The sequence below is a fragment of the Triticum dicoccoides genome, chromosome 3A, assembly GCF_002162155.2.
Source record: "Triticum dicoccoides isolate Atlit2015 ecotype Zavitan chromosome 3A, WEW_v2.0, whole genome shotgun sequence".
Lineage (NCBI taxonomy): Eukaryota > Viridiplantae > Streptophyta > Magnoliopsida > Poales > Poaceae > Triticum > Triticum dicoccoides.
The window spans coordinates 478,726,601-478,739,932 of record NC_041384.1 but is presented as its reverse complement, the minus strand read 5'-3'; positions in this window follow the sequence as shown (position 1 = coordinate 478,739,932).

Sequence of the window (13,332 nt, the reverse complement as noted above, 5' to 3'; positions counted from 1 at the left end):
ATGATGGTTCATCAAGGATTTAATTCCTTCTTGAAGTGTTCATTGAGATTCTCTAGAGGAGCTCAAGTATTCCTCTTCTTGCATTCGATAGTGCAATTCTTTCTACAATATCATTTGAGGTGGTGTTATGTCATTCTTGATAATTTCCCTTCGTGTTTCATGATTCCCAAGTTGTCAAGTATGAGATAGTTTAAACCCATTTATTTCTTCGAGCATGAGCATCTTTTCAACCAACCAATCTCTTCATTGGAGTTATCTTGGGTTATATTTCACCTAAAGCTTTCCCTAAGGGATTGTTGCTATTTATGGTGCTTATAAATGATCCAAGTTCTTCATTTATCCTCCCGGTGAGATAAGTTTCTCGTCTTCTTGCTCATATCAATCCAATCTATTGTTTTACGTTAGTGGCAGAATTTCACCTCATAGTTTTGAGATGTGCTCCATAAGCCAACTACAACCTTGTTCTTTGTGTTGTTGGTTCTCAAACAACTCCGTTCAACCCCTCTCCTAAAGATGTTGTTCAAGCTCATTTTGAGGTAGAAGATGTTGTTTTCCCCTTCGTTCTTTTGATTCCATTCTTGCATTTGTTCCAGAGGTATTGTGTTGTTGCTCTCTTCAACCAATCTTCTTGTTTTGTCAAGATCATGTTCCTTTCCTTGCTTATCCATTTAACCGGAGTGTTGTGCCCTTTTGCTCAAGTTCTTTTCGCCTGATCAAGCCTTGCATCTCTTTTCAACCGGATTGTTGTCTGAATTTGTTCTTCCTTGTTCCTTTTTCTTAACGGAGTGTTTCAACTTCGTTCATCTCCATTGTATTCTTTTCTCTAAATGGCTTAACCTTTTCAAGGTTCTTTGGTTTTCACTCATTTGTCAAAGAAGCAACTTAGTTTTACCTCTTCTCTTTCTCTTCCGTTTTTCCCTCCGGTGCCATTCTAGATCTCGGGACGAGATCCTCTCGTAGTGGTGGAGTGTTGTAACGCCCCGAGACCGATGTGCCAGGTGTCCTTCAGTTATTCGCTGTTGTTGCCTTGTCTTTGCTTGCATGTCATGCATATCATATCATGTCATCATGTGCATTCCATTTGCATACATGTTCGTCTCATGCATTCGAGCATTTTCCCCGTTGTCCATTTTGCAATCCGGCGTTCCTATGTCACTCGGTGTCCCTTTCTACCTCTTTTTCGTGTGCGGGTGCTAAACGTTTTCGGATTGGACTGAGACTTGCCATGCGGCCTTGGTTTACTACCGGTAGACCGCCTGTCAAGTTTCGTACCATTTGGACTTTGTTTGATACTCCAACGGTTAACTGAGGGACCGAAAAGGCCTCGTGTGTGTTGCAGCCCAACACCTCTCCAAAGTGGCCCAAAACCCACCTAAACCCCCTCCATCATCTCGGTCGTTCGATCACGATCGCGTGGCCAAAAACCGCACCTAATTTGGAGCTTCCTAGCTCCCTCTACCTATAAATATGTGACCCCCTCCCCAAAATTCGCGGTACAAACCCTAGTCCTCTTCCACCTCGCGCCCGGACGTTTCTTCTACCGACGGACATGTCCGCCTTCCACCTCGCTCTGGCCAGTGGCGTCGCGCCACATCATCCCGCCGTCGCCGCCAACCAACCGGGCACCGCCACCTCACCTCCCGCCGCCCTCTCTCTCTCCTCAGCCCCGCCGCCGGCCCGCGCGGCCCGGATCAGGCTCGCGGGGCCCGTCTCGCCAGCGTTGTCGCCCGTGCCCGAGATCTTCCTCCGCCCGAGGCGCGCCTCCCGCCGCCCGCCGCCCGGCCGTCACCTCGTCGCTCCGCCGTGGCAGGTCACTGCTCCGGCCTCGCCTGCGACCGCCGCGCCCGCCGCCCGGGGCGCCGCTCCGCCCTCCGATGACCGCGCCCAGCCGCCGGACTCGCCGCACCAAGTCCGCACCGACCGGCCCCGCTCGAATCCGGCGACTCCCACCAACTCCGGTGAACAGGACCTCCGGCCGGCGAACCTCGAACCCCGTGATGCTACAGTAACCGATCCAGATCTGGATCTCGGGTTGACTTTTGCCCTAATCCGCGTTAATTTTATGCATATTTCATCATGCTATAACTCAGCACCCGTTGCTCTGATTCATGCGTGGAGCATATCAAAATGTTCGTCTCGATGAGCACATCATTTCATCTTATTGCATCATTTTCATTTGAGCTCATCTTGATGTCCGAAATGCTGGTGGAAGAGGGCTATGTGATGATAATGTCAGATCTGTTTCAGCAAATGCCCTTTTGTCATTTTTGCCATGTTTAATTTGTGCATGCTATGATCCTGAGCTCTACATGTGTTCTGTTATATGCCATGCCATCTTTACAGGGGTGTATGCCATGTATTTTTGTGATTTATGTGGTGACTAGCACAAGCTTGCAAAGTAGCGTAATCGGTAATGTTGGTTTCAGGGACTTAGAATTTCACTAAGTCCTTGTCCTGTTTTCATTGTTATGCCATATGTTCATGTTGTTTCCTAGTGATCCGTGCCTCTTTTCATTGTTATGCCATATGTTCATGTTGTTTCCTAATATTGTGGTGCTCTATCCATCCATGTCTTTGTTTGCATTTATGGAGCACCCTAGCTTGAGTCAATCAGGCTCTACTTTTGCTATAAAATGTTCCTAGCAGATTGCTAACATGTTTAGAGATTTTGCCGAGGATGTTGCTATTGATCCGTGCATGCTAGGATGTTGTTCTTGCCATGTTTGGCTTCCATGCCATGTCTTCTTGATGGGTGTATGCTTAGTTTGTCATGCCATGCTTTGCAGTGAGTGCATCGAGCTCGTAAACATGCCTACTTGTTAACTGTTTTGCCATGCTCCAGTTTTTCACTAAGTCTGAATCTGTTTATGTTTTTGCTATGTTCACATGCTTGCAATTGTATTTTCTGATCCCTTTTAGCTCAAGGTCACTAAGGGACTTTTGTTAAGTGCTTTGAGTAGCTTCATTCCATGCCTTGCTTTGCCAAGTTATGTTCCTGTAGCATGTAGTTTTCATGCCCTAAAGATTGCTTCCTGATGATAAATTCCTGGCATGCTGTTAATTTCACTAAGTCTGAAACCTGTTATCTTTTGCACTTTTGCCATGCTTGTTTGAACCTGCTATTGAGTGAATTAGTCGTAGCTCAGTGTTCATCTTTTGTCAAGCATCATGAGTGGATCCCTTCCATGTATTTTGTTGCTATGTTTGAGTGCACTAGCTTATTTATCTTGATGCATTTAGTTGGCTACTTGCTGTTTATCGCAGACCGGTGCCATATTTGTTTTGCTTGCCATTCCCAAAACGTTTGTCCGATTCCGGTGATCTTTATATCGATTTCAACCAAAATCACCTCACCTTTCCAGTGGCACTCTTGGTTTTCCAAGTTGAGGCCAGGTTCAATCATTCCTTTCCAAATCATACATATGCATCACATACCGCATCCCGCATATCATACCATGTTCGTGTGTGGTTTGTTTACTATGTTGTGTGCTTCTTTCCGGTGTAGCATTTGGGGTAGTCTTCTTTTATTTTGGTTCCGTAGTCGGACCTTGATTGTATCTGGTTGATGTAATGCTTTATTCATGTATTGTGTGAAGTGGCGATTGTAAGCCAACTATGTATCTCTTTCCCTTATGTATTACATGGATTGTGTGAAGATTACCTCACTTGCGACATTGCTTTCAATGCGGTTATGCCTCTAAGTCGTGCTTCGACACGTGGGAGATATAGCCGCATCGAGGGTGTTATACTATTGTACTCCTTTGCCAAACTCAGGGCAGGGTATACAATAGGTCTAGTACACAGCATGGCATACTTTATAGAACCTATGGCTGAGGCATAGGGAATGACTTTCATTCTCTCTATATATTCTGCCGTGGTCGGGTTTTGAGTCTTACTCAACTTCACACCTTGTAACAGAGGCAAGAACTCCTTCTTTGACTGTTCCATTTTGAACTATTTCAAAATCTTGTCAAGGCATGTACTCATTGAAAAACTTATCAAGCGTCTTGATCTATCTCTATAGATCTTGATGCTCAATATGTAAGCAGCTTCACTGAGGTCTTTCTTTGAAAAAACTCCTTTCAAACATTCCTTTATGCTTTGCAGAATAATTCTACATCATCTCCGATCAACAATATGTCATACATATACTTATCAAAAATGTTGTAGTGCTCCCACTCACTTTCTTGTAAATACAGACTTCACCGCAAGTCTGTATAAAACTATATGCTTTGATCAACTTATCAAAGCGTATATTCCAACTCCGAGATGCTTGCACTAGTCCATAGATGGATCGCTGGAGCTTGCATATTTTGTTAGTACCTTTAGGATCGACAAAACCTTTTGGTTACATCATATACAACTCTTCTTTAATAAATCCTATTAAGGAATGTAGTTTTGTTTATCCATTTTCCAGATTTCATAAAATGCGGCAATAGCTAACATGATTCGGACAGACTTAAGCATAGATACGAGTGAGAAATTCTCATCGTGGTCAACACCTTGAACTTGTTGAAAACCTTTTTGCGACAATTCTAGCTTTGTAGATAGTAACACTACTATCAGCGTCTGTCTTCCTCTTGAAGATCCATTTAATCTCAATGGCTCGCCGATCTTTGGGCAATTCAATCAAAGTACATACTTTGTTCTTATACATGGATCTCATCTCAGATTTCATGGCCTCAAGCCACTTCGCGGAATCTGGGCTCATCATCGCTTCCTCATAATTCATAGGTTTGTCATGGTCAAGTAACATGACCTCCAGAACAGGATTACCGTACCACTCTGGTGCGGATCTCATTCTGGTTTACCTATGAGGTTCGGTAGTAACTTGATCTGAAGTTACATGATCATCATCATTAGCTTCCTCACTAATTGTTGTAGTAGTCACAGGAACAGATTTCTGTGATGAACTACTTTCCAATAAGGGAGAAGGTACAGTTACCTCATCAAGTTCTACTTTTCTCCCACTCACTTCTTTCGAGAGAAACTCCTTCTCTAGAAAGGATCCATTCTCAACAATGAATATCTTGCCTTCGGATCTGTGATAGAAGGTGTACCCAACATTTTCTTTTTGGGTATCCTATGAAGACGCACTTCTCCGATTTGGGTTTGAGCTTATCAGGTTGAAACTTTTTCACATAAGCATTGTAACCTCAAACTTTAAGAAACGACATCTTAGGTTTCTTGCCAAACCATAGTTCATACGGTGTCGTCTCAACGGATTTAGATGGTGCCCTATTTAACGTGAATGCAGCTGTCTCTAATGCATAACCCCAAAACGATAGTGGTAGATCGGTAAGAGACATCATAGATCGCACCATATCTAATAAAGTACGGTTATGACATTCGAACACACCATTACACTGTGGTGTTCCAGGTGGTGTGAGTAGTGAAACTATTTCACATTGTTTTAACTGAAGGCCAAACTCTTAACTCAAATATTTTACCTCTGCGATCATATCGTAGAAACTTTTATTTTCTTGTTACGATGATTCTCCACTTCACTCTGAAATTCTTTGAACTTTTCAAATGTTTCAGACTTGTGTTTCATTAAGTAGATATACCCATATCTGCTCAAATCATCTGTGAAGGTTAGAAAATAACGATACTTGCCGTGAGCCTTAACACTCATCGGACCGCATACATCAGTATGTATTATTTCCAATAAGTCAGTTGCTCGCTCCATTGTTCCGGAGAACGGAGTCTTAGTCATCTTGCCCATGAGGCATGGTTCGGAAGCATCAAGTGATTCATAATCAAGTGATTCCAAAAGTCCATCAGCATGGAGTTTCTTCATGCGCTTTACACCAATATGACCTAAACGGTAGTGCCGCAAATAAGTTGCACTATCATTATTAACTTTGCATCTTTTGGTTTCATTATTATGAATATGTGTATCACTACGATCGAGATCCAACAAACCATTTTCATTGGGTGTGTAACCATATAAGGTTTTATTCATGTAAACAGGACAACAATTTATTCTCTTACTTAAATGAATAACCGTATTGCAATAAACATGATCAAAATATATTCATGCTAACCAAACACCAAATAACACTTATTTAGGTTCAACACTAATCCCGAAAGTATAGGGAGTGTGCGATGATGATCATATCAATCTTGGAACCACTTCCAACACACATCATCACTTCACCCTTAACTAGTCTCTGTTCATTCTGCAACTCCTGTTTCGAGTTACTATTCTTAGCAACTGAACTAGTATCAAATACCGAGGGGTTGCTACGAACACTAGTAAAATAGACATCAATAATCTGTATATCAAATATACCTTTGTTCACTTTGCCATCCTTCTTATCCGCCAAATACTTGGGGCAGTTCCGCTTCCAGTGACCAGTCCCTTTGCAGTAGAAGCACTTAGTCTCAGGCCTAGGACCAGACTTTGGCTTCTTTACTTGAGCAGCAACTTACTTGTCATTCTTCTTGAAGTTCCCCTTCTTCCCTTTGCCCTTTTCTTGAAACTAGTGGTCTTGTCTACCATCAACACTTGATATTTTTCTTGATTTCTATCTTCGTTGATTTCAGCATTACGAAGAGCTTGAGAATCGTTTCTATTATCCCTGGCATATCATAGTTCATCACGAAGTTCTACTAACTTGGTGATGGTGACTAGAGAATACTGTCAATCACTATCTTATCTGGAAGATTAACTACCACTTGATTCAAGCGATTGTAATACCCAGACAATCTGAGCACATGCTCACTGCTTGAGCTATTCTCCTCCATCTTTTTAGCTATAGAACTTGTTGGAGACTTCATATCTCTCAACTCGGGTATTTGCTTGAAATATTAACTTCAACTCCTGGAACATCTCATATGGTCCATGCCATTCAAAACATCTTTGAAGTCCCCATTCTAAGCCGTTAAGCATGGTGCACTAAACTATCAAGTAGTCATCATATTGAGCTAGCCAAACGTTCATAACGTCTGCCTCTACTCCTGCAATAGGTCTGTCACCTAGGTGTATCAAAGACATAATTCTTCTGTGTAGCAATGAGGATAATCCTCAGATCACTGATCCAATCCGCATCATTGCTACTAACATTATTCAACATAATTTTTCTCTAGGAACATATCAAAAATAAAACAGGGGAGCTAAACACGAGCTATTGATCTACAACATAGATATGCTAATACTACCAGGACTAAGTTCATGATAAATTTAAGTTCAATTAATCATATTACTTAAGAACTCGCACTTAGAAAGACATCTCTCTAATCTTCTAAGTGATCACGTGATCCAAATCAACTAAACCATAACCGATCATCACGTGAAATGGAGTAGTTTTCAATGGTGAACATCACTATGTTGATCATATCTACTATATGATTCACGCTCGACCTTTCAGTCTCAGTGTTCCGAGGCCATATCTGCATATGCTAGGCTCGTCAAGTTTAACCTGAGTATTCTGTGTGTGCAAAACTGGCTTGCACCCGTTGTAGATGGACGTAGAGCTTATCACACCCGATCATCACGTGGTGTCTGGGCACGACGAACTTTGGCAATGGTGCATATTCAGGGAGAACACTTTTTATCTTGAAATTCTGTGAGAGATCATCTTATAAAGCTACCGTCGAACTAAGCAAAATAAGATGCATAAAAGATAAACATCACATGCAATCAAAATGTGTGACATGATATGGCCATCATCATCTTGTGCCTTTGATCTCCATCTCCAAAGCATCGTCATGATTTCCATCATCACCGGCATGACACCATGATCTCCATCATCTTGATCTATATCAATGTGTCGTTACATGGCCATCTCGCCAACTATTTCTCTTGCAACTATTGCTATCGCATAGCGATAAAGTAAAGCAATTATTTGGCGCTTGCATCTTATGCAATAAAGAGACAACCATAAGGCTTCTGCCAGTTGCCGATAACTTCAACAAAACATGATCATCTTATACAACAACTTATATCTCATCACGTCTTGACCATATCACATCACAACATGCCCTGCAAAAACAAGTTAGACGTCCTCTACTTTGTTGTTGCAAATTTTACGTAGCTGCTACGGGCTTAGCAAGAACCGTTCTTACCTACGCATCAAAACCACAATGATAGTTTGTCAAGTTGGTGCTGTTTTAACCTTCGCAAGGACCGGGCGTAGTCACACTCGGTTCAACTAAAGTTGGAGAAACTGACATCCGCCAGCCACCTGTGTGCAAAGCACGTCGGTAGAACCAGTCTCGCGTAAGCGTACGCGTAATGTCGGTCCGGGCCGCTTCATCCAACAATACCACCGAACCAAAGTATGACATGCTGGTAAGCAGTATGACTTATATCGCCCACAACTCACTTGTGTTCTACTCGTGCATATAACATCAACGCATAAAACCTGGCTCGGATGCCACTGTTGGGGAACGTAGTAATTTCAAAAAAATTCCTACGCACACGCAAGATCATGGTGATGCATAGCAACGAGAGGGGAGAGTGTTGTCTACATACCCTCATAGACCGGCAACGGAAGTGTTGACACAACATAGAGGAAGTAGTCGTACGTCTTCCTGATCCGACCGATCCAAGTACCGAATGTACGGCACCTCCGAGTTCTGCACACGTTCAACTCGGTGACGTCCCTCGAGCTCCGATCCAGCTGAGTGTTGAGGGAGAGTTTCGTCAGCACGACGGCGTGATGATGGTGATGATGTTCTACCGACGCAGGGCTTTGCCTAAGCACCTCTACGATATGACCGAGGTGGAATATGGTGGAAGGGGGCACCGCACACGGCTAAGGAACGATCACAAAGATCAACTTGTGTGTCATGGGGTGCCCCCTTGCCCCCGTATATAAAGGAGGGATAGGGGGAGGTGCGGCCGGCCCTAGGGGTGCGCCTGGAGGAGTCCTACTCCCGTCGGGAGTAGGACTCCCCCCTCTTGCCTTGTTGGAGATGGAAATGGGAAGGGGGAAAGAGGAAAGGGGGGGCGCCGCCCCCCTTTCCTTGCCCTATTCAGACTAGGGGGGAGGGGGCGCGCGGCCTGTCCTGTCGGCCCTCCTCTTCTCCCTTAGGGCCCATGTAGGCGCATTAACCCCCGTGGGGTTCCGGTAACCCCCCGGTGCTCCGGTAAAAAATCCTGATTTCACACGGAACGTTTCCGATATCCAAATATAGGCTTCCAATATATCAATCTTTATGTCTCAACCATTTCGAGACTCCTCGTCATGTCCATGATCATATCCGGGACTCCGAACAACCTTTGGTACATCAAAACGCAAAAACCCTAATTACGATCGTCACCGAACTTTAAGCATGCGGACCCTACGGGTTCGAGAACTATGTAGACATGACCGAGACACGTCTCCAGTCAATAACCAATAGCGGAACCTGGATGCTCATATTGGCTCCTACATATTCTACAAAGATCTTTATCGGTCAGACCGCATAACAACATACATTGTTCCCTTTGTCATCGGTATGTTACTTGCCCGAGATTCGATCGTCGGTATCTCAATACCTAGTTCAATCTCGTTACCGGCAAGTCTCTTTACTCATTCCGTAATACATCATCCCGCAACTAACTCATTAGTTGCAATGCTTGCAAGGCTTAAGTGATGTGCATTACCGAGAGGGCCCAGAGATACCTCTCCGACAATCGGAGTGACAAATCCTAATCTCGAAATACGCCAACCCAACAAGTACCTTCTGAGACACCTGTAGAGCACCTTTATAATCACCTAGTTACGTTGTGACGTTTGGTAGCACACAAAGTGTTCCTCTGGTAAACAGGAGTTGCATAATCTCATAGTCATAGGAACATGTATAAGTCATGAAGAAAGCAATAGCAACAAACTAAACGATCAAGTGCTATGCTAACGGAATGGGTCAAGTCAATCACATCATTCTCCTAATGATGTGATCCCGTTAATCAAATGACAACTCATGTCTATGGTTCGGAAACATAACCATCTTTGATCAACGAGCTAGTCAAGTAGAGGCATACTAGTGACACTCTGTTTGTCTACGTATTCACACATGTATTATGTTTCTGGTTAATACAATTCTAGCATGAATAATAAACATTTATCATGATATAAGGAAATAAATAATAACTTTATTATTGCCTCTAGGGCATATTTCCTTCAGTCCCACCTCTCATTCATTCTCAGTCACCACCGACACCATCTTCCTCATCCTCTTCCCCATCCTCCTCCTCCACCTCTCCACCATCATCTCCAGTCTGTCGCCCTCTCTCATCATTTCCTCTCTACTGTACTCGCTGCCCTCGTACTGAGGATGTTTCCCCTGACGCGCCTTCCACCTCCGGTGCGCCTCCCTTCACACCTCCCCCGCTTCATAACCTTCGTGCTCGGCCTTGCCCCCTGCTTGATCGCTATTCTCCTGATCGGTACGGTCTCTCTGTTATTGCTGAGCCCACTTTCTATCAGACTACCATGACTCAGCCTGAACGGCAGCTTGCGATGGCCGAAGAGCTTGCTTCCCTTGAGCGCTCTGGCACATGGGATCTAGTTTTCCTTCCTTCTGGTGTTCGTCCCATCACCTGCAAGTGGGTCTACAAGATTAGGACTCGCTCCGATGGTTCTCTTGAGCGCTACAAAGCTCAGCTTGTGGCCCATGGTTTTTCAGCATGAGCAAGCACGTGATTATGATGAGACATTCGCTCTTGTGGCCCACATGACCATTATCCACACTCTCCTTGCTATGGCTTCTGTTCGTCATTAGTCTATCTCTCAACTTGATGTCTAGAACGCTTTTCTCAATGGCGAGTTGCATGAGGAGGTTTATATGCAGCCACCACTAGGGTACTATGCTCCTGATGGTATGGTCTGTCGACTTTGCCGCTCCCTCTATGGTCTTAAGCAGGCTCCTCATGCCTGGTTCGAGCATTTCGCCTCCGTGGTGGCTGCCACTGGCTTCTTGCCCAACGATCATGATCCCGTGTTGTTTGTTCACACGTCTCTGTGGTGACTCAGGAAGCCAGCTGGAGAAATCACGCGAGCCGTCTCTGCGTCGCTGATTGGCTGACAGACCTCAGTCCCCTCATTGTCAGGCCTCAAATTTGAATTCTGGAGCCCCACCATGTCCAAAGCCACCCCAGCTTGCGTGGACAGCAGGTCAAAAGCTGAGACCCTGACAGACAGTCTATCTCTTATCGGTATGACGACACCCCCAGTGATACGATTCCAACGTATCTACTTTGCCAAACGTTTTCCTCTCGTTTTGGACTCTAATTTGCATGATTTGAATGAAACTAACCCCAGACTGACGATGTTTTCAGCAGAACTACCATGGTGTTGTTTTTGTGCAGAAATAAAAGTTCTCGGAATTGAACGAAACTTTGGGATTTTTTATACAATACAAGAGAATTTCTGGAGCCAAGAGTCGCCTGAGCGGGCACCTGGGTGGGCACAACCCACCGGGGCGCGCCTGCCCCCCCCCCCCAGGCGCGCCCAGGTGGGTTGTCCCCACCTGGTGGCCCCGCAGACCCTGAAATCGACGTTATAAAATCACATATTTCCAAAAAACAGGGAGAAAAAATTATCGCGATCCATGAGACGAAGCCGCCGTCACCTCCTGTTCTTCATCGGCAGGCCAGATCTGGAGTCCGTTTGGGGCTCCGAAGAGGGGGATCTTCGTTCTTCATCATCACCAACCCTTCTCCATCGCCAATTCCATGATGCACCCCACCAGGAGTGAGTAATTCCTTCGTAGCCTCACTGGTCGGTGATGAGTTGGATGAGATTCATCATGTAATCTAGTTAGTTTTGTTAGGGCTTGATCCCTAGTATCCACTATGTTCTAAGATTGATGTTGCTATGACTTTGCCATGCTTAATGCTTGTCACTTTGGGCCCGGGTGCCATGATTTCAGATCTGAAATGTTTATGTTATCACCATATATCCATGTTCTAACTCCGATCTTGCAAGTTATAGTCACCTACTACGTGTTATGATCCGGCAACCCTGGAGTGACAATAGTCGGGACCACTCCCGGTGATGACCGTGGTTTGAGGAGTTCATGTATTCACCGTGTGTTAATGCTTTGTTCCAGTTCTCTATTAAAAGGAGGCCTTAATATCCCTTAGTTTCTTTATGGACCCCGCTGCCATGGGAGGGTAGGACAAACGATGTCATGCAAGTTCTTTCCATAAGCACGTATGACTATTTACGGAATACATGCCTGCATTATATTTATGAACTGGAGCCAGTGCAGTATCGCCCTAGGTTATGACTGTCACATGATGAATATCATCCAACAAATTACTGATCCAATGCCTATGAATTTATCTTATATTGTTCTTGCTAAGTTACTACTGCTATCGTTACTGTTGCACTTGCTACAAAACTACTTCTATCACTGTTACCGTTACCATTGCTGCTACTACTATTATCAAAACTATCATATTACTTTGCTACTGATCACGTTGCTGCAGATAATTAATCTTCAGGTGTGGTTGAATTGACAACTCATATGCTAATACCTACAAATATTCTTTGGCTCCCCTTGTGTCGAATCTATAAATTCGGGTTGAATACTCTACCCTCGAAAATTGTTGCGATCACCTATACTTGTGGCTTATCACCCAGCTGTCACCATCGTCCTGAGCTCCATTGGCGGGAGATGCTTGTTGTCGCCGGCGGCGGCCTGCGAGCGCGGCGGCGCACAAGGACGAGACAAACCGCTGACCCCCTGACCGCGAGAATCACGCACCCCAAACCGCCATGGCTGACGGCGAGGAACCACAGCAGGCGCAACACCACCACTGATTCTCCCACCCGATGGCACTCCGCTCTGATCACTGCCCGACGATACACCCAGGAAGAGCGGCTCATCCCTATCACTGTAATCCAACACGGAGTCCAGATGGATTAGCACCTTGTATTGCAACATTGGCGGCTGCATCGGAGGTGTCACTAGTCCCGGCTCTGGAATTGTCAGCCATTTGAGTGAAGGAATAGAATCCGGCCCCGTCATCCATGCCGTGATCTTAAACGCTGATAGGTCGGGGCATGAGCTGGACTCCGGCGCCACCCTATCGACCAAGCAAGAGGTGATCTTCCGCAACCTCGTGCTTCCAAGCATGCAGCGAAATGCCCTCCATAACGACCGAGACCTTGAAATTGAGCTATGAATGAACTGCTTGTGCTTGTCGATTCCACTGCCTGAAGAAGAGGCGAACTTCGTGAAAGTCGATGTACGGTGCAGCCGCCACCAAATTGCGATGCTCCTGACGCGCGAAAACCACCAAGAAGTCTTCCGGCCTGTAGTAGTGCACCGACAAGCACTTTGGCTCGATGCCGACCACCGCCCCCAGCGCTTGCAAGACGAACTCCGGGCTAA